General features: G+C 40.7%; 1 long non-coding RNA gene across 1 annotated transcript; it reads right to left on the bottom strand.

Moving 5' to 3' along the window:
• Positions 1-1,686: 1,686 nt before the first annotated feature.
• Positions 1,687-27,826, bottom strand: LOC133251581 (uncharacterized). Its single transcript, XR_009737692.1, has 4 exons — positions 27,737-27,826; positions 12,594-12,905; positions 11,819-11,880; positions 1,687-3,007 (listed from the first exon to the last, which is right to left on the bottom strand). It is a non-coding gene; the product is annotated as an uncharacterized LOC133251581 (long non-coding RNA).

Here is a 27,826-nt window from a genome sequence, read left to right on the forward strand (position 1 = left end):
CCTGGCTCCTGAGCCTGTGCTCTCAACCATTTTACTCTGCAGCCTCTAGCACTGTGGACAGAAGAGGATCGGGAGAAGGAAGGGGAGGAGGAGAAGGAGGCAGGGGGGAGGAGGAGAAGAAAAGGAGAGAGGGAGGGGAGAGGGAGACAGAGAGGAAGGAGGAAGAGGAGGGGGAGAAGGGGTAGAGGGGAGGAGGAGGGATACATGGGCCCCTAGGACGTTGCTGGAGTTCTTGGATCCTAAACCTGGGGTTCCGGGACGCCTAGTAGTAACCCAGTACGCTTTTTTTTTTCAAGTCAGTTTGAATTGGGTTTCTATCCCCTGAAACTTGCCTAAAATATTCTGCCTCTCATCCTCTCTGTCTCTTGTCTTACCACTTTGCCTTAAATGATAATAACTTAAAAAATGAGATTAGAACATGGTAGAAATTTGGAGAATATAAAAAGATAACACAAAGAAGATATCTTAAGTGAAAATGTCATAACATTTGCATGTGATACAACCAATACACAATTATTATTTTTGTTTTCTTCCAGTCATTTTTTCTAATCATTTACATGTACATGGATACACATATAAGGTTGTACCTATGTTTCTTATCTTTACTTTTTCTCTTGACACCACATCAGGTACATTCCACCATATTATATATATTTTTTAATTCTTTATTTTTAAAGATTATTTATTTTTATTAATGAATTTATTTTTTATTAAAGGATAATTGCTTTACAGAATTTTGCTGTTTTCTATCAAACCTCAACATGAATCAGCCATCAGATCAGATCTGCCGGGGTCCAGCCCCGGTGGATCCAGGGAATTTGAAGCGGGGACGGCGTCGGCAAGGATCCGGAAACAACTGCTTAATTAAACTTTAATTAAGGATATAAAGAGTAATAGAATAAGGATAGCTCAGTGAGGAAATTCAATGGAGAAAAGAGGCTGAAATAAGGATAGCTCAGTGAGGAAATTCAGTGGAGAAAAGAGGCTGAATAATTCAGCCAGAAGGTGAGAGAAAGAACGACATGGGGAGACCAAGTTTCGGTGAACAAGGCCTGCACTTTATTTTCCAAAGTAGTTTTTATACCTTAAGTTATGCATAGAGGATAAAGGGGGAAGGGGTAGAGTCATGCAGTAAGCCAGGCTTTCTTCCTGCAGACTTATCATATGCAAAAGTTTAGGTGATTTGCATCATCTTCTGGCCCAGAGGCCTGTTAACATTTTAAGACCCTTTCTTCAGAAAACTTATTTTTCTCTAAAGGTGATTAGTCAGGCGCCACCCTCCAAAAGCATTAAAGTTGCATTCCTATAGGGCAAAGGTGTGGTGGGCTACAAGAAGAAAAAGAATTAACTCAAGGGTCCAAGGTTACAAACATTAAAACTACTACTTACACCAATCATATTAATCAATACACTGCCAGGGACACAGCAGGTAAGGGATATGGAGACTTAGCAGCAAACATTGGCCCAACAAGTGAAAAACCCTTCACCAATACAATTTCTAATCAATCTTTTAACTACTCAAAGGAATCTGTGTTTAGACAGTTTAGAACATCTCCTGTCTCTCACAGTTGGGAGGCTCTGAATGATCACATGTGGTCGGAAAAACGTATTCAGGAAGGCTAGAGGACTTCCAAAGGAGTTTGTAGGTTGAAACACTATCACACCCAGGAACTTTATTAACTTTATTAACTAGTAAGTTAACTCTTTTTTTCACAGAGAGGTAGTGGGGGACAGCCCCCCGTAAAGTCAGAGGTGTAGGTGAAAGCACAAAGCAGAAAGTAGGCAGACTCTGGTTTGGGGGGTAGATGCTTGAGAATTTCCAGGGGAACTCCTGAGGCTCGATCCCGCCCTTGCATATGCCAAGCCTCCTTCCTCATGACCTTTGCCATGGGCGGAGCTCGCTCCCAGCACAGATCAGTCGCTCAGTCGTGTCCGACTCTTTGCCACCCCATGAATCGCAGCACGCCAGGCCTCCCTGTCCATCACCAACTCCTGGAGTTCACTCAGACTCACGTCCATGGAGTCAGTGATGCCATCCAGCCATCTCATCCTCTGTCGTCCCCTTCTCCTCCTGCCCCCAATCCCTCCCAGCATCAGAGTCTTTTCCAATGAGTCAACTCTTTGCATGAGGTGGCCAAAGTACTGGAGTTTCAGCTTTAGCATCATTCCCTCCAAAGAAATCCATAGGTATACATATATCCCCTCCCTTTTGAACCTCCCTCCCCATCCCACCCCTCTAGGCTGATACAGAGCCCCTGTTTGAGTTTCCTGAGCCATACAGCAAATTCCCATTGGCTATCTATTTTACATGTGGTAATGTAAGTTTCCATGTTACTCTTTCCATACATCTCACCTTTTCCTCCCCTCTTCCCATGTCTGTAAGTCTATTCTCTATGCCTGTTTCTCCATTGTTGCCGCATGTTATATATTTTTGAAAGCATGACATGACCTTAATGGCAGCATAATGTGCATGTGTGGGTGGGTATGTCTGTCCATTGACATCTCTGTGCTTCCTTTTGCTTGGCATCTTTCCTGATTTAACCTTCTGCTCTAGAATCAGGAGGGATATCAAGGGCTGTGGAGTCAGGCTTGGCTTCTTCCTATATTCCTTGGCCTGTGTCTCAGTGTTCAGGCCTTTGATGACCAGCCCTATACCCCACATCAGCCCCTGTCACAGCTCGACCTTCCAACCAGGAAGGAGACTATCAGAGATGTTGAAGGCAGAGGCCATCTTGCTGCTGTTCATCCCTCTGCCCATGAGCCAGGAGGGTTCTGCAGCCAGCAGACTGGGAATCAAGACACACTCAGGAAAAGGTCTAAGCCTCTTCACAGATCAGCAAGCAGAACACCAAAATGGCTTGGCAGTTCCAGGCGTGATTTATTTTAAGGCACGCAGAGTTACCAGTTAGCACAGTAAGAAACCTCTTGTTCCTGCCTTTTTAACTCCACACATCAATAACAATTTGCTTGGCAAAACCCCGAGTGCTGGACCTAAATATGCAAACCACTGGGGAGAAACAAAAGGATAATGTTGAGAAATTAGATTTAAAATACCAAATAAACTCTTTTTACCATAATCCTCACAGTGCTATATAAAACCTCATACCATTTATAAAGCATTAAATGCCACATAAATGACTAGTTATTGGTGAGTAGATGAAAAAAAGAGAAGGTGAATGAAGGAGTAAAATTAGCACAACTGTATATAATGCAGATGTCAGTCTTCTATTTGATAAATCTCTGGATGTTAATCCACTGTGAACAGTGGTGGATTAAGAAGATAGTCATTAAATCCTGCAAAGGTACTAAAGGCAAAGGCTTAGAAACAGAAGGAATATTAGGTAGTCTATAACCAAGAAGAACACGAAGCCAAGCCAAAGGAATTCAGAACATCATAGTCATTCCAAGTCAAGTATTGATGTAACCACAAAAGCAGAAGCATCTACTTGTCCATCCATTCATCCATATTTCATTATCTATCTGTTATACTACTGCTATCACAACTATTAATTATTCAACTTTAAACTTATTAATTACTATCATTTATGTGCAGTAAATGAGGGCTGTTTTTGTCATATTTTACAGAATGTTTTATATGAGTCATCTCCTTTAATCCTCATAATCATCCTTTGAAATGACTTTTTGAAAACTACTTCAGACAGTGTAAGTGATCTGTGAAGGGTCAAGCATACAGCATGTATCAGGCCCACAGACCCATCTTTCCAGCCATGATCACCTCTGTATTATAGCTGTTGAGTTCCTGGCATGTATCAAGCTTTGAATTAGGACTGGGGCTACAAAGGAACCTTCAACAAGACCCATACTTCACTAACTCTGGGGTAGATGAAGTTGAAAAGCTTTGGAGTCAGAAGGCTGATGTCCCAGAGGTTGTCACTGGAACACCCGAAAAACGGTCTGCACAGGATCATGATGACCTCAGAAAGAGATACCTAACTCCACTTGGGTAGATTTGGGTTAACCCAACCTAGATCTTGAGAATGAGTCGTATTCATGAGCTAGAGAAGTGGGAAATATACTCTAGGAGGGGGAAACAGCATAGGAAAAGACAGTTATAATGATATAAGCCATAGACTAAAACATTGTGGAAATTTGAAAAATACACCAAAAAATCCACAAAGGAAAGGTTTACTGAGAAGCACGAAGAGTATGGCTATAGAAAGTGAGTCAAAGTCCACATAGCAGAAGGGAGAGGATGTGGGAACCAAGATACCTTGTGTGCTAAGCTGTGCGTGTTAACATATGCTTTATTGCAGCTGAGAGCCTGAGGGTACAAACGTACTAGTGTCACTGTGAAGTTGACAATTCATTAATCCCTACCTAAGTCTTCACCTCTCACCCTGCACCCCACCCCCATGGCTAGATCTCCTTATTTGCTTGACTTTTTCATGGCACTTAATACTGAATTATTATATGAATTTTTTTGCTGCTTTACCGGTTTATTGCTTTTATTCCCACTAGAATATAAGCTACAGGAGAGCAGAGCTTACGTCCATGTTGTTTTAGGCATTTTCCTTCGTTGGTAGAATACCATTTGGCATATGGTATTTGTCAAATAAATAAGTTAGCACAACAGAGAAAAAGAACAAGATTCTACTATTGAGAGGTGGGAGTAATAAAGTCCTGTTATGGGCCAGGCTCCTATCACTCAACTGGGACTCATGGATTCTCCCTAATCACTTTTGATTGGTTTAGAGTCAAAATCACTTCTGTTGCCCTTGAATGATTTGGGTCCTAGCTCTGCTATCCAAATGCTTCTTTTTACCACCTTCAGATGCTGGCTGTCAAATTGCTTGCACTTGGTCAACCCTTCCCTCTCTTGTGCCCATGGCAGACATTGCAAATCCAATCATGGCTATTTCTCCTGTAGTCTTAGAATCTTTGTCAATACCACACTCCAGACAGATGCTGCTAATCAATAGGGGGTGGTGTTAGAGATGACACTTACTTTTCATCCTGAGCATGAAAAAAAAACTAAATAGATGTGAGAAGAAAGTCATGTAACTAGGTATAAGAAGGAAAGCACAATTCTATATTCTAAGAAAATGTGAGCTTTATGTCTTCCCCTCCAATGACAAAGAGAATAGCTTAGAGACTATGTATCACAGTGATTAGGAACATAACACTGATGGCAAGCTGACTGGGTTGCAGTCCATGTCTTACAGTTCTAGCCACGTAGTTGTGAGCAAGTTTCTTGAGCCTCAGTGTCCTTATCTATAAAATAGAACTAATAATCCTATCTAACTCATCAGATAGTTGCAAAGGACACAATAAAATAATCCATGTAAAGCACCTAGTCTGGTGCCTAAGGCATAGTAAGTGTTCAATAAATATTAGTTATTGATTTTTTTCTCAGAATTGACAAATTTATAAGCATAAAATTAACCAAGGGCTGGATCTTGAACTCCAGAAATATTTGAGCTGAAATCAGTCCCTTCCCTCTTAGGAACACAGAAGTCAAGACCACTTTCCATGAAACTTCATCAAGTTTTCTATTTCCCTTTTCTGACTTTTATTCATTCATATTTAAACCACAGTTATAAAAACATTAAAGAAAATGTTTTAACCAATAAGCACTTATCCATAATCACAGCCCTTTTACACAACTCACTTCATTTTCCCTGTTCCTTTTCAATCTTTTCTCAAGTGGAGGATAATTTTTTTTTAATGGCAATCTAGGTCTTCCTGTTTTTTTATTAATGCTCTGATCCATGAGATTTAGTTTTTAGGTTTTTCTTCATTACTTTGTTGCCAAATACAAGTCATATGGTCTCTCTTAGGCTTAGTGCTCCTATCTGTCAAATGAGGCAATAAAAGATGCATTGCTCACCTCATAGATTTGTTGAATGGAGTATATGAGAAAATGAATACAGAAATAATGTTTAAAAACAGCTGTCTCAGCTACTTCAGGGGCTTCCCTGGTGCTTCAAATGGTAAAGAATCTGCTCGCAATGCAGGAGATCCAGGTTTGATCCCTGGGTCAGGAAGATCCCCTGGAGAAGGAAATGGCAACCCACTCCAGTATTGTTGCCAGGAGAATTCCATGGACAGAGGAGCCTGGTGGGCTACAGTTCATGGGGTTGCAAAGAGTCAGACACAACTGAGCAACTAACACTTTCACTTTTCAGCCACCTCAAAGGGGAATTATCTACAGGAGTGAATTAAATGATAAATGTGAAGCAACCTATGTAAAATGGTATTATTAAATGAGCAGGGGAGAGTCAAAATGTAAAATTAAAAGGAAATTAGGAAATAATTCTGTAAGTTGTGGAATTGAAGTCCTTCAAAAGTGATAATAACTCTTACATAAGTTCCTTTTGCTGATTATGGCAAATTGTTGGATTTTCGTATATAATTTTATCTTGTTCTCTTTTCTACCAAACACATTCGATTCAACAGCAGTTTCTCTTCATAAGTAATACAATATCCCTCAAAGTTCTCAAATGTTTAGATAACCTGTTGAACAAAATGACCTATATGTTACACTAGGTGGAAAAGGAAAAACTGTCAAATTGAAATCACAGGCAAAAGTAGATAAGCATACAAACTATATGTGAAACCCAGGTATCAATAGATCCTACATCTTTCTGGAGCCTCCTCAAAGGAATCCCCTCACAACAACGGATCAGTGAACAATGTTCGATTAACTGAGGACCTCACAGGAGAGATGACAGAGAGAGTTTAACCACAGTGAACAAACCTGAAATATTCTGCATCAGTCAATAAAATTTAAGTGATGCTGCAGTAACAAGCAGTCTCTGCATCTCAGGGTCTTAGCATAGCCAAAATTTATTTCTCACTCACATTAAATACCCAAAGTGGATCTACAGGGAGATTCTGCTTGGCGTGCTTCCTCAGGGAGAAAGACTGATAGAGTTTCTATCTTGATATGTGGTTCCATGATCACCTCAGCAAGGGGAAGAATACAAAGCCCATAAGTAACATGTGTTTCTTCTCCTCTCTTCTCCTCACATTCCATTAACTGAAGCCAGTCACATGGTACACTTAACTTTAAAGGAAAAGGTGACTGTGTGTGTCTGGGAGGTAGAGGAAGAGATGTTTGGTATGCAGCAGTAATGACCATCACTGCTACTTAGATATTCTTCATCCCTGTGGTCTTCCCAAGGAGGGCTGGAGAACAAGGGAAAATAAGAGAAGGGCTGGAAGGAATCCTTTTTTTCCCTCCATTTCTCATTTGCAGTACTCAGTTTTCCTGGCTTATCTTTCCTTCCAGATTATTCACTGGCCTCTAAATTTCCCAACCTTTTACCATGAAGAGAAATTTCACTGTAGCATATAGTGTTACTTCTCTCAAATTTTCCTATCAAATCCATCACCAGCTTCAACTAATAAAAGGACCTTCCATTACCAGATCCCATCTTCTTCAGAAGCATGTGTGTATGTGTTGGAGGCAATAAAAAAAGACATACTTTTTCAGATACGTATTTATTGGTGAGTGGATATTTCTCTGTATTTCACACTAGCAAAGAAAAGAGGACCAAGCAGTTCAGTTTTGAAGTAAAGAATGTGGGATCAGGGGCCAGGCAGTTATGGACGCAAATTTGGCTCCTTCACTGATCAACGGTGTGACTTTAAGGAAATTTCTTAGCTTCTTTAAGCCTCAGTTTCCTAATCTGTAATATGAGGAATAATAATCCATATTTCTATATAGAAATAATTTGGCACATAGTAAGCATTCAGTAAATACTGGGTCAATAAATACTGGCTCATCTCCTCCTACAACCTGGAGTCCTTTTCTTTCCTTTTTTTTTTCCCAAGGGAAAAAATATCCATTTATTTAAATGAATTGCAAAGAATAGAATGGAGTGTGGCATTAGGAATTCCTTTCATAACCTTAAACTTTGTGGCTAGCACAGAAAACAATAGGACCATCGTCTCCTAGGCGTATTTACTCTATTAAATCACAATATTAAGGATTCTTTGGTTAAAAGTGTCAGGAAACCAAGCACAAAATTTTGTTTTTCCTAAAAACAAAATTAAACAAAAAGCCAGCTCATATGACTGAAAGACCAGGGATAGTAGGCTTCAGGCACAGTTGAATCCTTTGCTTAAATAATTTCATCAGAGCCCTCCATCTGTTTTCTTTATTTTCTTCTTTTTGATTCTATTATCAGGCTGCTTCCTTCCTCATGTTGATAAAAAACGACTGCCAAGCAACTTAAGGGTCACTTCTTACTTTCCCAACAACCGTGCTGAACAGAGAGATTTCCTTTTGCTCAACATTTTAAATAAAAGTCTCAGAATTGCCTTTGATTTGTTCTGGTGGGAACCTGATTATCCTTGAAATAATCATTGTGGCCACGGGGATGTGATACGCTGATGGGGCTGGGAGTAGAATCAGCAGCACTGGAATCATTTGTGCTGAGAGTGGTGGAGAGGTGTACAACCAGACAAAAGCAGCTTTCACTTATCAGAAGAAAGATGAATGGATATTGGGCAAGAAAAAAACAATAGAGAACTTTGCACATTTTATGGATACACATCAATTTTACCCCACGATTGGCAAATAATAGGCAATATCTGTATCAGTGTCCTCCCATCCTTCACCCAAAGCCAACAGTGGAAATTGATCATAGCCCTCTTGTCCAATGAGCTCAGCATATATCAGTATTTCGGAATCCTACTCAACACAGTGTTCCTGGAGTCTGATAAAAATTGACAGAAGTTTCAATGAAAGATTAAACTATTTTCTCTCTCCAGATCATTTTCAAGTGAACCGTTGAACCATATTATTCCTTCCTCGTGCATTCTGGTTGACTTTTTAAAAATTTCGTAATGTGATGTTTTTGCTTATGATGTTTTATCTTGCTACATTTGGCCTATTGTCCTAGTCTGTTTGGATCTTATCTAGTCTTGCTTTTCTCATTCAAGTTTCTGTTATACTTCAAGTTTCTTGTCATCTATAAGGCAGGCCATGTCTATTTTGATCAATGGAAAGTGGAAGGGCCAAGAATTGAGTTCTTGGTACATCTCAAAACATCACTCTCCAGTTAATTCCAGTTGTGAACAACAAAACTGGTTCTGGAATGGGAATATACCAAGTGCAATATAGTTACACATACATATGCATCCAAGTACTATTACATCTCTGTTATCTTTCTTTCTACTTTTGATTGATCTGGTAAAATAAACCAGTCATACCTAAATTGATTGAGTCTGAAGGGTTAACTAGGACAAAAGGCAATTCTTTTAACAAAGAAAACTTCGATCTGTATTAACTGATTCCATCATAGCTCCAAAATAAAGTATTTTTCTTTTTCCAGCATTGCAAGTTGCAAGAAGCACCATGGCCCTGGAAAACAATGTGCTTGGGTGAAACAGAATCAGTTTGGCTTATGCTGATAGTTTGTTTAGCTTGATCTAGGAAGAATTTAGGGGCATACATGGGGTGGAAGAGCTGTGCCCTGCATCCCGTGGGAATCCATATCTGCAGGGCAGGAGGATAACCCCACATCAGAATACGAGCTCCTGGTATTTGGGAATCTACCTCTGAGCTTAACACAGATTCTGTTCTCACATCCCAGCCTCAGAGGTTCATTTAGGATGCTAAGGAGCAGGCTTCCATGGGACATTTGATTCCTATTGTATAAGTTTAACCAATAGAGGTCATTGGGGTTTGGGTTTGTTTGTTTGTTTGTTTATTTGTTTGTTTTAGTAGTGCAAAAGTGCATGGGACCAAGGGCTGGGCTGGTTGTTTGTACAATACAGACCATATCAGTCTTTTTCTTTGGCCATCTGCCTACTGCTTGAAGAAGTCTTTCAGAGTATCATTTCTGGAACTCACAGAGCCAAAAGCAGGAGCATCATCATTTCTTGATAGTTGGCCTTAAACCATCTTTGTATCTCCCAGTTGATCTTATAGTCTTGTTTCTTGACCTAAGACTCTTACTTTTTCAACAATGTCATGTACCTTCTAGCCCCTCCTTCATTTCTACCACTGAAATCACCTTTGTTACAGTGTGCAGAGGCCTCCAGTGTTGGAGAAGCTGGACTAAGCACTTTACATCTATTATAACTTACATAATATTCACTCAGGCCCTAAGAGAGAAGCAGTATTATAAACTTGTTTGCAAACAAGGACACTGAGGCTCAGAAATCCCAAGATCTGGGTACATGAAAATAGAAGCAAGAATCTAAGCCAGGCCTTCACTCAGAGCTAACTGGTACCCCAGCATTCAGCACCTTTTCCTCCTAGTGGATGATTCAGCCATTGCAGATGGATGGAATACCTACTATATCGTGCTGGCCTTGTGGGGACATCATAAGGGAGATGATACTGTCAAGTCCCTCAAGAAGCTGCCTGTCATCACTTCAAGCATTGGTCCAGAGCAGGAGGCTTGTAGCCAACTGGAAATTTGTTTATGATCAAATGTAAAGCTCCACCCCTGAGGTGGATCCAGAGATAGCCTTAGATGTGCCTGGAGTGCTGGCTCAACACACCTCCGAACTCCTTTTCAAAGACCTGATGTGCCTCTATTAGAGATGTGATCCTTCAGCCAAAGATGCCTGTGACAGCACTAGGTACAGGACTCTGGGGAGGGCCTCTGGACTGCCTGAGTGAAGTCCAGAGATGCAAAGACTGTCTAAACAGTTGACATGGTTGAGATTTACAACTAGGCTTAAAGAAGACACTAGTGAGCCCTGAGTATTATAATATTTGGATGAGATGGGCAAAAGAAGGCCTCTATTAAAAGTATTGCTTCTGGGCTTCCCTGGTGTCTCATTGGTAAAGAATCTGCCTGCCAATGCAGGAGACACGGGTTCAATCCCTAGTCTGGGAAGATCCCACATGCCATGGAGCAACTAAGCCTGTGCACCACAACTATTAAGCCAGTGCTTTAGAGCCCGTGAGCCACAACTACTGAGCCCATGTGCTGCAGCTACTGAAGCCCATGCATCCTAGAGCCTGTGCTCTATAGCAAGAGAGTCACCACAATCAGAAGCCTGTACACAGCAATAGAGAGTAGCCCCACCTGTTACAACTAGAGAAAAGCCAGTGCAGCAACAAAGACCCAGCACAGCAAGTAAATAAATACAATTTTTAAAAAATGTGTTGCCTTTGGGCAGGGTGGAATGGTAAATGACTGTTTAACTGGTATAGAGCCTCTTTTGAGGTGGTGGAAAATTTTGCAGTTAGGTTGAGGTGATGGTTGTACAGCATGGGGAATGTGCTAAATACCATTAAAATGTATACCGTAAAGTGGTTAATTTTATGTTGTGTGAATTTCTCCTCTGTAAAAATAGTTAGAAAAGTGAAAAAAGAATTTCCTCTGCCCAGTGCCATAAGTGCCTGCAGTGCTATTGTTCATGGTAGGGCTAACCATCCTCTACCACCACCTCCCTCCAGCCCCCATTCCCACCTGGATCCATTACACACAACCCTGTACTTGTCTGAAGCATTGAGAAGGTAGCTTCCAGACCTCTTTTTCTCTCTTACTTTGTCTTCCCTGTGAGAAGAAGTGTGCCTTCCCAGATTGGTGGGGTTGGGGAAAAAAGTAAACGGTCTCATGTCTTTGTCTTAAGGGGTCATCCGCAGACCTGCTTAGCAGTTCTGGATTTATATTGTTATCAGTTTTACTACATATACTGCTTGTACACAAAGGGACCTGAGGTCCTTCCAGTGCTTTCCAGAGCCACCTCCTTCCTTGCCAGCTGCTCCCTGTGTCACTCCTTGTCATCAGATCAAAGTGTACCTCTCCATTTGTGTTCATGCTCTCATCTGCAGGAATACATTGGCCTCATTTCTCTGGGGAGAGCTTTTCTTTAGGGAACATCTTACCTGCTTCCTCATCCACCTTGAAATTCTCGGTGTTCAGCAACAACCACCAAAAAGTGACAAAGCTATTTGTGCAAAAAAGAAATGTAGTTATTGATTTCTTTCACATCAGTTTGCATTTTAAATTCAAGTCAAAGAGCTCTTTTCACAGTCAATCACTGGCAGCTTAGGTTTCATTTGCCCTTCTAGGCTGATGGACACGTGACTAAACATTTAGAAGGACAAGTAAGCTTGCTCTTGGGAAATCTGTCATGTCCAGGGATCTGGAACCTCAAAGGAAAACAAAAAGGTCTTCTCATCCTTTTGCTTAGTTTGACTTGTTTCTTCTTTGGAAGCTAATTTCTAACTGTAATCACAGGAGAAAGGAGGTTTGAGCAATTATGCTGTGAATCTGATCTATGGAGGCAGCCCACTGGGATACTGCTTTCTTCAGGAACTATAATTTTGGACAAAATCATCTGGGAAATTTTCCTCTTTTAATTTGTTATGCCTATAGAGACCTTGTTAACCATGCCAAAAATGCTTCACATTTGTATAGCCATTTTAGATGTTTTCTAAATCCTTGTCACATTAATCATCTCACTTGATCCTCACAAGTCTCTTGAGAGGTGGATAGAGAAGGGGTTGGGACCCACATACTACAGACGAGGAACATGAATCCCAGAGAAGTTAAGTAACTTGTGCAAGGTCACACAGCTTTCAGCCAGAGATCACCAAGTCTAGCGACCATATTTCCAACCCTCTCACTTTACACATAGAGTAAATCACAAACACAGACCTATATCAGAAACCCAGCTGTGAAAGTTCCAAGAAGTGGAATTCCATCCCCGGACATATTTGGTTCACCCTTCTCATTAATATTTGACTTTGGCCTCACAGTTGTTCCTTCAGCATCATGTGTATCATGCAGTGATTTGTTGTTTTTGTTGTTCTCTTTGGTGTCTGCCTGATGCTTGAAAAATCAGAGGATGGGGAGTGACTTGGGTAAATCTTCTTTTGATCTGTTTTAAATGGAATCCTATTTACAAGAAACACTTCACTTCTTTTGATGTGCAGTTCACTAATTAGTTCACATCTGAGAGCAGGTTCCCTGGGAGAAAAAAAATTAATTAGCTCATTCCGTCTAGAAAAGACACAATTCTTGAACTAATTATGGTATTTGAATGATTAATCTCCTTTAAATACACACATGTTCAGGAATTTTATCGTTAGGAGGAATACGTAATGAAAAGAGAGAAAGCAAAGGGCAAAGGAACAAGGTAGAGATTCAAGGCAGAAGTCCTGTTGAGGGCCAGGGAGAAAGTTTGGATATCCTTTATTATTCAGGTAAAATATTATTAATATGCACAATAATCGAGTAAGCAGTACTTGTTCTGAAACCTTCTCGTGTGTCTCATTTTTTCTTCTGTACAAGTCCCTGGAAGCCAGTCTCTTTAAGGTCAATCAAACTACTGTGAACCCACTCCTGGAGTGGGGGGGCAGTGAGTAGGGAAGAGAGAGAGAGTTATTTAACTTATACTGAATAGTTAATGGCTGATATCACTTTCCATCTTGCTTTGCTCCTTCTGCAATTTTTACTCTTTAATAAGAAGCTGAAATTGTATCACAATGACTGATCTTCTATTTGTGGATATTAGGAGATGGCATATATTCCTTTCTGATTGTCAGTGGCTGTCTGATTCATGTCACAGCCTGTTTACAATAGATTTGTGGAAAATAATGCTGATACATTGTGATTTCTGCCATGGGCACAGAAATTGGGAGTGGCTATATATAAATCATGTGTCTACTCTCCTGATTATAGCTTGTGGGAGAGAGCAATATTATTTAGCATAGCAGGGAAACCTCTACATGGTTCATGAAATGACATTGTAAAGGGTATCACCTATTCCACTCAAAAGGTTGGTTGCCACTATAGATTGTATTTCCAGTGGGTAAGGGTTTTTCTTCACTTCAATGTTTATATTGTAAATTCCTTGAGAATAGAAACTTTCTTTTTGTATATCAAGGGTGCAGCTCTAGTTGGCCCTAAATAAATATTTGTTGAAACAAGCACAAGGAGATAACAGTAAGTGCAGAAAGAAATGTGCTACTAAAAAAGGTTAGGTGAGACTGAGGAAGGGTATAATATAACAGACTTGTAGTAGTCAGGGTTCTCCAGAGATAAGATATATAAAGAGGAAGATTGAATGTATTTATATTTATATATAAATATGTATGTGTGCATGCATGCTAAGTCTCTTCAATCATGTCCTACTATTTGCGATCCTATGGACTGTAGCCCTCCAGGCTCCTCTGTCCATGGGATTCTCCAGGCAAGAATACTGGAGTGGGTTGCCATGTCCTGCCCCAGGGGACCTTCCTGACCCGGAGATCAAATCTGCGTCTCTTACATTTCCTGTGTTGGCAGGTGGGTTTTTTACCACTAGTGCCACCTGGGAAGCCCATAAATATGAATATTTTTATAATACATATTATATATATATGTTTATTATATAATATATAAAATAAAATATTTATATATTACATAAATTTATATATTATAAATATATTGGTTTATATTATAAAATATATTTATAAACAATAAATGTATCTAAAATAGTTTCAGATAAATATATTTAATCTTCCTCTCTATATATGCTATTACTTCTGTTTGTTATGAGGGATTGACCCACACAATTATGAAAGCTAAAAAGTCCCAAGATCTGTCATCTGCAAGCTGGAGACTCAGGAAAGCCAGTGGTATAGTTCAGTTTGAGTCTGAAGGCCTGAGAACAAGAAAAGCTGAGAGTGTAAGTCTCAGTCTGAGGGCAGGAGATCGATGTCCCAGCCAAGAGAGAACAAATTCTTCCTTCCTCCATTTTTTGTTATATTCAGATTGAATGATACCCACACATAAGGGAGGCAATCTGCTTTACTGAGAATAATTTCTTCTGGAAACACTGTCACAGACACATCTGAAATAATGATTAGCCAAATTTTAGAGACTCCATAAACCAGCCAATTTAACACATAAAATTAACCATCGTAAGACCCCTTGGTCTTCTGTTTCAAGACTGGTGTGTTTCAGTTACCTCTTGGTAACTGAAATTAAGCAGACTTTTAGCGCCAGTCATCCTGGGAGTGCACACAAAATGAGCAACAAGTTGGGTTATAGAGTTCTCATTCTATTATTTAAAAACCTATGCAAGTCCATCTGGAGGGACATTTTTCCTTTCGCTAAGTCCTAGGAGAAATATGTCATATGGTTTATCCTTATTAAAGATCATAGAGTAATTGAATGGCCAGATCTTTGAAAAGGGTTTTGTAAATGTTTAATTCAGCAATATTTATAAATGAAGTGGGATTTTTGTTTATTTTGTATCAACTCTCTCTAAGATGTAGTGGAAATAACATTAAATTGTGAGGCAGTAAAGATATTTTTGAGATAATGTGAAACAAAACAGTATGGTAGGAGAGTTAGCCTTGGAATTCCCGCCAGCTCCCCATCCCTAAGGTGGGCTTCAGTCTTCTCTGTGAACCTTTTCCTTGGGCCTTGTTTTTTTGTTCAGGCCCTCCTGTGCCCTGGGATGGAACTGAGTCTCTCACTATGAGAGACTACAGCCAGAGTTCACCCTCATACATGGAATAACTTCCTCGATCTCAGCTCCATCAAGTACACTGAGGCCCAGTGTGATGCAAGGAGCAAGGGCAGGTGCAGCCCTGCCTCTGCCTCACATGTTCACATAACCTTAGGTTAATCATTTTCTCTATCATGGCTTTGCTTTCTTCCTTGAAAAATATAGAGAGTTGGATTATCAGGAGTCTGAAAACTCATTCTATAAAGATCCAAATAATAAATATTTTAGGGCTTTGCAGCCCATGTGTTCTCTTTGTTATTATTGTTGTTTAATTACTTAGTCATATCTGACTTAACAACCCCATGGACTGTAACCCACCAGGCTCCTCTGTCCATAGGATTTTCCAGGAAAGAATACAAGAGTGGGTTGCCATTTCCTTCTCCAAGGGATCTTCCTGACCCAGGGATCAAATTCACGTCTCCTGCTTGGCATTTGAATTTTTTACCACTGAGCCACCTGGGAAGGCCTTACAGTTCTTTGCAACAACTCAAATCTTACATTATAGTATGAAAACACTGAATATGCAAAGAAATGGTGTCACTGTGTTCCATTGTAACCTTATTGACAAAAACAGGCAGTGGGCTAGATTTGGCCCACCATTTGGTGACCCTTGGATTAAGGGATCAAAAGACAAAGCTGTTCAACAGCACTAGAATGTACACCACAAATGCAAACCATATATGTAATTCGAATTTTCTGATAGCTATTTTCTTTAAGTTCTATTTAAAAAGTAAAATTACTTTCAATAATGCGTTTTATTTAACTTGGTATATCCAGACATGACTATTTCATTATATAATCAACATGGAAACTTATTCATGATACAGTTTCCCTTCTATTTTTTATACTAGGTCTTCAAAATCTACACTATATTTTATATGCCAGCACATCTCAGTTGGACCGGCCACATTGCATAGGCGCTTGTGGTGAGACTACCTTGCTGGACAGTGCAGTTCTAAGAGGTTTTTTCCTACTCTGTACCTATTCCTGATATTCTGCCAGAAAACACAAAACAACAGACTACTGTTCTGTTTCCTCATCCCCAACAATTTAATATACAAATCTGCAAAAAAAAAATGTGATAATGAATGTTGGTAGATCGGTATAGCGTCTAGGTGACTTGATTGCTTCTCCACTGCAATTAATAAATAGCTAATAATGTCTTCATGCATATCTTGCAAGGAGTGCCTCCTCCTGCCCACCCTCAGCACCTTCCTAATGGGAGAGATATGTGAACATTCACCCCTGGAGGTGGTGGAGAGTTAGAGCGAGTTAGAGGCTCTGCTTGCAAAAGCCACAACAAGTAGGACATTTCCTTGAAGTCTCACGTTATACTTTAATATGTATTCAACTTTGTTTTCTGCCCCACAATGTAATCTGATTTAATTTTTAATTTGTATTTCTTACCAAGTAAAGCAGTCGAACCCTTGCCCTGCACAACACCCCTCCAGTCCCTTCCCTTCTCATCACAAATCTGTGACAAATTCATGCTCTGTGAAGACCTACGTTTACTATGGTGCCCTTGGGGATAGGTTTATGGAACAATGTGTTAAACTAGAAGTTTTAACTGAGACCTCAAATGCTAAAGTCAGGTAAGACAGACCATAATGCAGAAATTTTCTTTGGGAATTGGAGAAGGCAATGGCATGCCACTCTAGTACTCTTGCCTGGAAAATCCCACGGACGGAGGAGCCTGGTAGTCTGCAGTCCATGGCGTCTCGAAGAGTTGGACAAGACTGAGCGATTTCACTTTCGCTTTTCATTTTCATGCATTGGATAAGGAAATGGAAACCGACTCCAGTGTTCTTGCCAGGAGAATCCCGGGGACGGGGGAACCTGGTGGGCTGCCGTCTATGGGATTGCCCAGAGTCGGACACGACTGAAGCAACTTAGCAGCAGTAGGTGACTCTTGAATCCCATGCTGCTGCTGCTGCTGCTAAGTCGCTTCAGTCATGTCCGACTCTGTGCGACCCCATAGATGGCAGCCCACCAGGCTCCCCCGCCCCCGGAATTCTCCAGGCAAGAACACTGGAGTGGGTTTCCATTTCCTTATCCAATGCATGAAAGTGAAAAGTGAAAATGAAGTTGCTCAGTTGTGTCCGACTCTTCATGACCCCATGGACTGCAGCACACCAGGCTCCTCCATCCCATAGTGAGGGTATAAATGTGTTGAGAGAGAAGATGTGTAGTGAGCATTTTTTGGAGAAAGCTGAGCTGTGGTTTTACTCTCCTCTTCAGTCCACTTCCTCCCAACCTGAGGCCTTTACTTGAGAATTTAAAGATATCCAAAGGGCCTGAGGGTACGCAGGGATTGAATCTGAAGGGTGAGAGAAGGGCTGGTTAGAGTCATAGGTAAGCAGAGAAGAGGTGCTGTGCTGGGATCGGCTTGAACTCCCAGAATTTTCCAGAGTCAGGTATTTCTGTGACCAGATGTGGGCCATGAGTGAGGAAAACCAGATGAGTGGTGGGAGAGGATGGAGAAAGAAACCCACTGGCCCCTTTCCCACACTCATAACCTAAATGAAGGTGGGTGACAAATGTGAGTGAAGGATGAAGCTTTGATCCTTTGTCCTTCTTAGGACCTGAAGTGAGACTGCACTTCAGGAGTTAAAGTGATCAGCACACTTTGTATTGTCTAAGAGTAATCAGGAAAGCACTCCTCCCGCATTGAAAGAAAGAAAATAGGAAAATAGAACATGACTGCGTCATGAAGAAGTTAAGATTTTTGGCCTTAGGATGTTGTAGACTCTTGGATAATATATTTATGTTAAAGAACAGACAGATGATGGAGGAAGTTTCCTGCCCATTGGATTAACTCCAAATATGGGATTTCAGGCCCCATTCACTTGGCTGGTCGGGGGGATATTTGGTGGGGGTGGTGGGTGACTCCAATTATACCAAATCATCACTCATAACAGACAGTACAGCTAGCACACAGTCTTAGAAAAACAGGAAGATCCAATCCAGTAGAAGGGATTATCATAATAATAACAGATAATTTACTGAGAGATCTATGTGTGTTATGCACTGTAGTCTTCTTACAGCAACATGATATTTTTATATCATTTCATAGAAGAGAAAAGGGAAGTTAAGTAAATTCCTCCTAGTCCCAGAGGCAGCAGGTAGCAATGCTGGGATTTGATTGAGGTTTTGTTTCCCTTAACCACTGCTCCTTGTGGATCCTCTTTCCCAGCCCAACCATGACCTCAGGGCTTTTATCGTACTTTTCTGTCCCTGTTCTCTTCTTCCTTCATCCTCTCTCCCAGTTGATGAAATTGCATTCTCAACTAAGCACAAGTCCCTCTAATTTCGTCTCACCAGAACACTTGAAATGAACAGACAGACTTGAAGCCAGCAAACCTTCTGACTCCGGGGAGCACACCAGGAATCTTAGCCAAATCCTGCAAAATGCTGGCCAGGCAAGAAAACAAAGATGGAGAGAAGCAAGTTCTCACTACTTGATGGAATCAGGTCAGAGTTCTGTTGACATGGGGTTGGGTTGAGGATGAAGAGGGAATCTATCTGAGGGTTCCAAGAAAATACCACAGTTGAAGCTTATAGGATAAAGGCAAAATGCCACCGTCTCATTAATTTGTCTGCCCATAGGGTGTGTCAACTACAAATTGGCTCTTGCCTGTCGACTATAAATTGGTACTTCCCAAGAACATTTGCCAGCAATGGAATGACAACAACAAGGGTGTCTGTCATGTGCTGTGCTCTGCTTAGTCACTCAGTCATGTCCAACTGTTTGTGACCCCATGGACTGTAGTCCACCAATTTCCTCTGTCTATGGGATTCTCCAGGCAAGAATACTGGAGTGGGTTGCCATGTCCTCTTCCAGGGGATCTTCCCAACCCAGGGATTAAGCCCAGGTCTCCCGCATTGCAGGCAGATTCTTTATTGGCTGAGCAACAAGAGAATCCCAAGAATACTGGAGTGGGTAGCCTATCCCTTCTCCAGTGGATCTTCCCAACCCAGGAATCAAACCAGGGTGTCCTGCATTGCAGGCAAATTCTGGATATCTCCCAGAGTTTGCTCAAACTCATGTCCATTGAGTCAGTGATACCATCCAACTATCTCATCCTCTGTCACCCCCTTCTACTCCTGCTCTCAATCTTTTCCAGCATCAGGGTCTTTTTCAATGAGTCAGCTCTTTGCATCAGGTGGCCAAAGTATTGGAACTCCAGAGTTAGTCCTCCCAATGAATATTCAGGACTGATCTCCTTTAAGATGGACTCGTTGGATCTTCTTGCAGTCCAAGGGACTCTCAAGAGTCTTCTCCAGCATCACAGTTCAAAAGCATCAATTCTTTGGCACTCAGCCTTCTTTATGGTCCAACTCTCAAATCCATGCATGTCTATTGGAAAAACCATAGTTTTAACTATATAGACCTTTGTCAGCAAAGGGATGTCTCTGCTTTTTAATACACTCTCTAGATTTGTCATAGCTTTTCTTCCAGGGAGCACATGTCTTTTAATTTCATGGCTGTAATCACCATCCACAGTAATTTTTGAGCCCAAGAAAATAACATCTGCCACTATTTGTATTTTTCCCCCATCTATTTGCCATGAAGTGATGGGGCCAGATGCCATGATTTTCATTTTTTAAATGTTGAATTTTAAGCCATCTTTTTCCACTCTTCTGTTTCACCTTCATCGAGAGGCTCTTTAGTTCCTCTTCCCTTTCTGCCATTAGGATACTATTATCTGCATATCTGAAATTGTTGATATTTCTCCCAGTAATCTTGATTCCAGCTTATGATTCATCTAGCCCAGTATTTTGCATGATGTACTCTGCTTATAAGTTAAACAAGCATGGTGACAATACACAGCCTTGACATACTCCTTTCCTAATTTGAACCAGTGTTCTATGTCCAGTTCTAACTGTTGCTTCTTGACCTGCCTACAGATTTCTCAGGAGGTGGGTAAGGTGGTGTGGTATTCCCACCTCTTGAAGAATTTTCCACAGTTTATTGTGATCCACACAGTCAAAGGATTTAGTGTAGTCAATGAAGCAGAAGTAGATGTTTTTCTGGAGTTTTCTTGCTTTTTCCATGACCCAGTGGATGTTGGCATTTGATCTCTGGCTTCTCTGCCTTTTCTAAATCCAACTTGTACATCTGGAAGTTCTCAGTTCACATACTGTTGAAGCCTAGTTTGAGGGATTTTGAGCATTACCTCACTATTATGTGAAATGAGCACAATTGTGCAGTAGTTTGAACATTCTTTGGCATTGCCCTTCTTTAGTTTTGGAATGAAAACTGACCTTTTCCAGTCCTGTTGCCATTGCTGAGTTTCCAGGTTTGCAGGCATATTGAGTGTGGCACTTTAACAGCATCCTAGTCCTTGCATCTCTTCATATATAGAAAATGTCTAAATCTCTTTATGGTGGCATCAGCTTCTCATGACTAGTAGAAAACCTTTTGCAAATTAATTGCTTGATTACACTGAACTCCCCTTTCACCAAAATCTTACATATTGACCTTCCCCACTGCCTCTTTGGAGCAGTCTCTGAGCTATCTGAGGTACTGTTTCCCTGGCTGAAGTCCTCATTTTGCCACAAATAAATCAGCTCTGAACTCTTATGTTGTGCATCTCTTTAGTCCACAGGTGCTGTCCTGAGAAAGCATCTGTTTGGTGTCCCTTGCAATAAAGGAGTTTGTCCTTGAAAAATGAATCAGTAGTTTGGCCTTAGGGTCTTCCTTTCTTCTTTCAGGGCAATACTAGAACACACCCATTCAGAACTGCAGGAGTGCCCCCCCAAGCAGTTGCTAGATACCCTCAGAATAGCTGTGTGCATGTGTGTGTGTGCTCAGTTGCTTCAGTCGTGTCCAACTCTGCGACGCTATGGACTGTAGCTCACCAGTCTCCTTTGTCCATGATATTCTCCAGGCAAGAATCGTAGAGTGGGTTGCTGTGTCCTCATCCAGGGGATCTTTCTACACCAAAGATCGAACCCACGTCTCCTGCATTGCAGGCAGATTGTCTATTGCTAAGCCAGTGGGAAGCCCCCCAAATAGCTGAGCAACATAAAATCGTCTATGTGGGCATTATCTCTTCCTTGCTGTTCCTTAACTCTGCTGAGTTATTTTTCTTAGGCTTCCCTTAAACTGTACTGCTAAGTGTTCAGACAGCCAATATAATCAGCAATTCAGTAGTCCTCCTGCTAAAGCAGCACGAGATTCAAATGACATTTTTTGATAGATAGCATCAGATTTCAGATTTACATGGGACTCTTCTCAGAATAAGCTTCATGACCTAGGAGGAAATCAACGGCATTTTTTGCCTGGATCTTCTTATGAACTCTGCCCTTGGATGTACATTTGAAAGAACATGATAAAAATTCCTCTCTCAAAGGAACTGATCTGATCCCTGACTAAAATATCTTCAACTCTGAAATTAGTAGAGATCTATGACCAATATGAATGATGGCTTGATCCCAGATGCTGGAGCTTCTTGATGGGGAAAGGGCAAGACTCAGAGCAGGAAGAGGTAACAATTAATCATTGCTGAAACAGAACCAGATGAGGAAGACTCAAAGAGATTCATCTACAAAGTCATTTATCCACTGTTTAAAAGAAAATGTTTATTTAGCCCCTAGTACATATGACATTGCTTAAAATAAGAAGATGGATGATAACAACAGAAAATACTTTCTGAAAATATACATCTCAGTCAGTTTGGGCTGTTATAATGAAATACCACAGACAGTGGCTTAAACAGCATTTATTTCTCATGGTTTTGAAGGCTGGAGAAGGCAATGGCACCCCACTCCAGTACTCTTGCCTGGAAAATCCCATGGACGGAGGGGCCTGGTAGGCTGAAGTCCATGGGGTTGCTAAGAGTCGGACATGACTGAGCAACTTCACTTTCTCTTTTCACTTTCATGCATTGGAGAAGGAAATGGCAACCCACTCCAGTGTTCTTGCCTGGAGAATCTCAGGGACGGGGAAGCCTGGTGGGCTGCCGTCTATGGGGTCACACAGAGTCGGACACGACTGAAGTGACTTAGCATAGCATAGCAATCTGAGATCAGGGCACCAGCATGGTTGGATTCTCAGTGAAGGCTCTGTTCCTTATATTCCTTATTTTCTTAAATGGCCTTTGCTTGGTGCATGCACAAGACCTCATGTGTCTCCCTCCTTTTAAGTGAGCTCATGTCTCTTTCTCTTTTTACTAAACCCATCATTCTCATTAAATTAAAATATAAGCTCACAATTCAAAAAAATCACCAAAAACACAAGAAATAAGTCACTATGAGCAAAAAGTAATCAATATCACCAAATTCAATTTTAATTAGGTCCCTAAGGACTTCAAATTTTGAAAGTAACCTATATATGATGTAAAATATATAGGTACAAGATATATTTTAAATGAAATGTTTTTATTTGATGACTTAGCTATCAGTGTGACCCAGTTACTATGAAAAAAAGAAACATCTTGAAAATTCTAACTATTGCTATTACACCAGTGTCAGGGCTCAAGAGCATTGTAAGTATAGCTTGAAATACAATATATAAACATCTTTTCTGGAATGGTGGAAAAAGCTGGAAAAATTATCTAGAATACCCCATAGGGAGACAAGGAGATGGAAAATATGAGTGATTAAAAGATACAGAGAATAGAAAGAGAAATTATCATTGCTTGCATTGTATAATAGAGATCCAGGACAAGGGAATAGAGAAGGAGATTATTTATAGAGGTAATGGCTGAGAATTTCCCAGAATTGATAGCTGACCTGAATTTACAGATGCAGGAAGCACAGTGTATAACAATTAGGATAAATAAAAAGAAACCCATGTAGTGTACATGCACTGAAGAAAAGTCAAAGACAAAGAAAAAGTCTTAAAAGTGGCCAGAGAGAGAAAATACATAAAGACTGGTGTTGATTTCTCAATAGTAACAGTGGATGTCAAATGATAGAGAAAAACAGTTTTCAAAGTGCTGCAAGTTAATACTATCAGACTAAAATTACATGCTAAGTTAAAAACTATCTTGCAGGAATGAGGGGAAAAAATATATATATATTCAGAGAAACTGGGGGATTTACCTCCAGCACATCTGTATTACAGAACTTTTGTTGTCTTTCAGGGAAGGAGAAAAATGATCCCACTCATAATAAGAACTTTCAGTATATGAAAAATAGAAGGGAATTTTCTTAACCAAATGAAGGATACCTATCAAAACCCCTTTGTTTTTTGTTTTTTTAGTCACTAAGTCATATTTGACTCTTCTGCAATCCCATGGACTCTAGCCCACCAGGCTCTCCTATCCATGGAATTTCCCAGGCAATAATACTGGAGTGGGTTGCCTTCTCCAGGGGATCTTCCCAACCCAGGGAACAAACTCACATCTCCTGCATTGGTAGGCAGATTCTTTACCAACTGAGCCACCACGGAAGCCCATCAAAACCCCTATGCAATCTTATTGATGATACAATAACATTCTCTTGAAAATGAGGACCCAAGTAAGGAAGCTGTCATCGGCTGTGTTGCACAGGAAGCAGAACCTGAGAGAGGTCAACATACAAAATGCTTGTTGGGGAGTTCTTCTGAAATCAGTATATATGGAAAGGAGAGGGGAAAAGCTGGCTTAGGCAGAGAGAGAAATGGAGCTAGGAAATATTTCCAATGAAGACCTCAGCTAAACTCACAGAGTTTTGGAGCCAGAGTGGCCTCTGGGTCTTTATACCATCTTGTCAGTCAGTGATTGGATGAGGGTTGGCCCTGGGAAGAACCATACCTTGAGCATGAGTGCTGTCTTCCCAAGGTGATCCCCAGAAAAGACCCACAACTGAAAACCATTTTCCAATAGCACTCCCAGCAACCATGATAATGACTCTTTGATTCTCAAAGAGTTGTCTGGATAATACATTACATTATCCAGCACATATTCCCATTAACACAATTTGTATTCAATCTTATCTAGAATTTTTCCAAAGAAGACATAAAAGACAGTCAATAGGCACATGAAAAAAAAATGTTTAACATCTCTAATTATTAGTGAAAAAGAAAACCAAAATGAGATGTCACCTTATACCCGTGAGAATGGCTATTACCAAAAAGACAAGAAATAGCAAGCATTAGTAAGGATGTGGAGAAAAGAGGACCCTCATATACTGTTGATGGGAATGTGATTGGAGCAGCCACTATGGAAAACAGTATTAAGAGTCTTCAAAAAACTAAGTATAGAACTACCATATGATTTGGCTATTCCACATCTTGAAATTTATCTGAAGAATATAAAACACTAATTTTAAAAAGATGTATGTATGCTTATGCCAAATATGTACCCTTATGCCTTATACCCATATGTATGACTATGCCAAAGCCTTTGGCATTATTGTGTGGATCACAATAAACTGTGGAAAATTCTGAAAGAGATGGGAATACCAGACCACCTGACCTGCCTCTTGAGAAATCTGTATGCAGGTCAGGAAGCAACAGTTAGAACTGGACATGGAACAACAGACTGGTTCCAAATAGGAAAAGGAGTACATCAAGGCTGTATATTGTCACCCTGCTTATTTACCTTTTATGCAGAGTACATCATGAGAAATGCTGGGCTGGAAGAAGCACAAGCTGGAATCAAGATTGCTGGGAGAAATATCAATAACCTCAGATATGCAGATGACACCACCTTGATGGCAGAAAGTGAAGAGGAACTAAAAAGCCTCTTGATGAAGAGTGAAAGTGGAGATGAAAAAGTTGGCTTAAAGCTCAACATTCAGAAAATGAAGATCATGGCATCTGGTCCCATCACTTCATGGGAAATAGATGGGGAAACAGTGGAAACAGTATCAGACTTTATTTTTTGGGGCTCCAAAATCACCACAGATGGTGACTGCAGCCATGAAATTAAAAGACACTTACTGCTTGGAAGAAAAGTTATGACCAACCTAGATAGCATATTGAAAAGCAGAGACATTATTTTGCCAACAAAGGTCCGTCTAGTCAAGGCTATGGTTTTTCCTGTGGTCATGTATGGATGTGAGAGTTGGACTGTGAAGAAAGCTGAGTGCTGAAGAATTGATGCTTTTGAACTGTGGTGTTGGAGAAGACTCTTGAGAGTCCCTTGGACTGCAAGGAGATCCAACCAGTCCATTCTAAAGGAGATCAGCCCTGGGATTTCTTTGGAAGGAATGATGCTAAAGATGAAACTCCAGTACTTTGGCCACCTCATGCGAAGAGTTAACTCATTGGAAAGGACTCTGATGCTGAGAGGGATTGGGGGCAGGAAGAGAAGGGAACAACAGAGGACAAGATGGCTGGATGGCATCACTGACTCGATGGACGTGAGTTTGAGTGAACTCCGGTAGTTGGTGATGGACAGGGAGGCCTGGCGTGCTGCGATTCATGGGGTTGCAAAGAGTTGGACACAACTGAGCAACTGAACTGAACTGATGTACCCTTATGGCTTCCCTGGTAGCTCAGGTGGTAAAGAATCTGCCTGTAATGCAGTAGACCCTGGTTCAATTCCTGGGTCAGGAACATCCCCTGGAGAAGGGAACAGGTACCCACTGTAGTATTCTGGCCTGGAGAATTCCATGGACAGAGGAGTCTGGCAGGCTACAGTCCATGGGATCACAAAGAGACAGACACAACTAAGTGACTTTCACTATGCACCCTTATGTTCACCACAGCATTATTTGCAATATAAGTGCCCATCAATAGGTGAATGGATAAGCATGATGTGGTATATACATATATAATATTTTTTAGTCATAAATAAGAATAAAATCTTGCCATTTGTAGCAACATAATTGGACCCAGAGGGTATTATGCTAAGTGAGATAGGGTCAGATGGAAAAGGAAAAATGCCTAATTATTTTACTTATATGTACATTATAAAAAATAAACTGACCGAAAATAATCCAGCCAAAACAGAAGCAATACAGATACAGAAAACAGAATAGTGATTACCAGTGGGGAAGGGTGGGTAGGGTGAAATGAATAAAGGAGGTCCAACTACACGGTGATGGGTGAAAACTAAATTTTTGGTAATGAGCACACTATTTTATATACAGAAGTTGAAATATAATGTTTTACATGAAATATATATATATACACACACATGTATATGTATACACACATATATATGTGTGTGTGTATTCTAAACATCTAAGCAATGCTGTAAGACAATAAAAAATAGTTATAAGGAGATAATAAAAAGTGATTAAGAAAGTAGCTGGACATGAGATTAAAATACAAAAATCAGTTGCATTCCTAAACACTAGCCAAAACAGAATTTTTACATCGGGTGGTAGGTTCATGGACATTTTCTTGGCAATTATGCTTTACAAGTTGCACATGTATTACAAGTACTCTTTTGTATGCATCAAACATTTTGAAATTTTTAAAATCTTTTTAAAGAAAGAAAACCCTGCATCATGAGAGATACTGGGTAAGTGCTGCAGTGGAAAGACTAGAAAGGGCTTCATGAAGAAGCTGGATGAGAACCAGACCTTGAATTACAAATAGGATTTAAAGAATAATGAAACTAATGAGTGGCAAGTGGCTGAAGAGGAGGCAGAGTCCCTCCTACCACCCAGTGTAGTGACAAGGCCGTGCTTAAAACTTTCTTTGGGCAAAAGCGCAGCCTTTTTTAAAATGAGGAGAGAGACCTGTACTTGTTTCTGCCTGTGAGGGTGGTGGGGCCTTTGTGAAGCACTAGTTGAGGTGGAGAAGGCAATGGCACCCCACTCCAGTACTCTTGCCTGGAAAATCCCATGGACAGAGGAGCCTGGTAGGCTGCAGTCCATGGGGTCGCTAAGAGTCGGACATGACTGAGCGACTTCAATTTCACTTTTCACTTTCACTTTTCACTTTCATGCATTGGAGAAGGAAATGGCAACCCACTCCAGTATTCTTGCCTGGAGAATCCCAGGGATGGTGGGGCCTGGTGGGCTGCCGTCTATGGGGTCGCACAGAGTCGGACACGACTGAAGCGACTTAGCATAGCATAGCATAGCATAGTTGAGGTGCAGAAGGAGGAACAACGGAGAGGCTGCCCACAATGACAATATTAATACATTACATCTGGGTCCAAGCTCAGGTACCAGGAGAAATTCTAAACTTCTAGAATTTTACCAAAACAAAGCTTCCAACTGCTTTATTTAGCATTACCACAAGGCCAGTTCTTTGGGAACATTGCAGTGTTGCATAGATAAAAGTTTAGTGCCTGGACATATAATGTTTTTGCCTGCCATCCACTTTTCTTCAAGACACCATGCAGGAATTTTGCTTAGAATATCCCCTCCTAACTTTTGACACTGTAATTTGGAAGGAGTTTTTCCCCATTACCTCCAGGGATGAACAGTTGACCCAGGCCTGGACAATCAAGTCATTTTCTTCCAGCCATAGTGATGCTTCAAGCTAGGAACTGGTAGGAAA

This window comes from Bos javanicus, chromosome 7 (genome assembly GCF_032452875.1).
Source record: "Bos javanicus breed banteng chromosome 7, ARS-OSU_banteng_1.0, whole genome shotgun sequence".
NCBI classification, from domain to species: domain Eukaryota; kingdom Metazoa; phylum Chordata; class Mammalia; order Artiodactyla; family Bovidae; genus Bos; species Bos javanicus.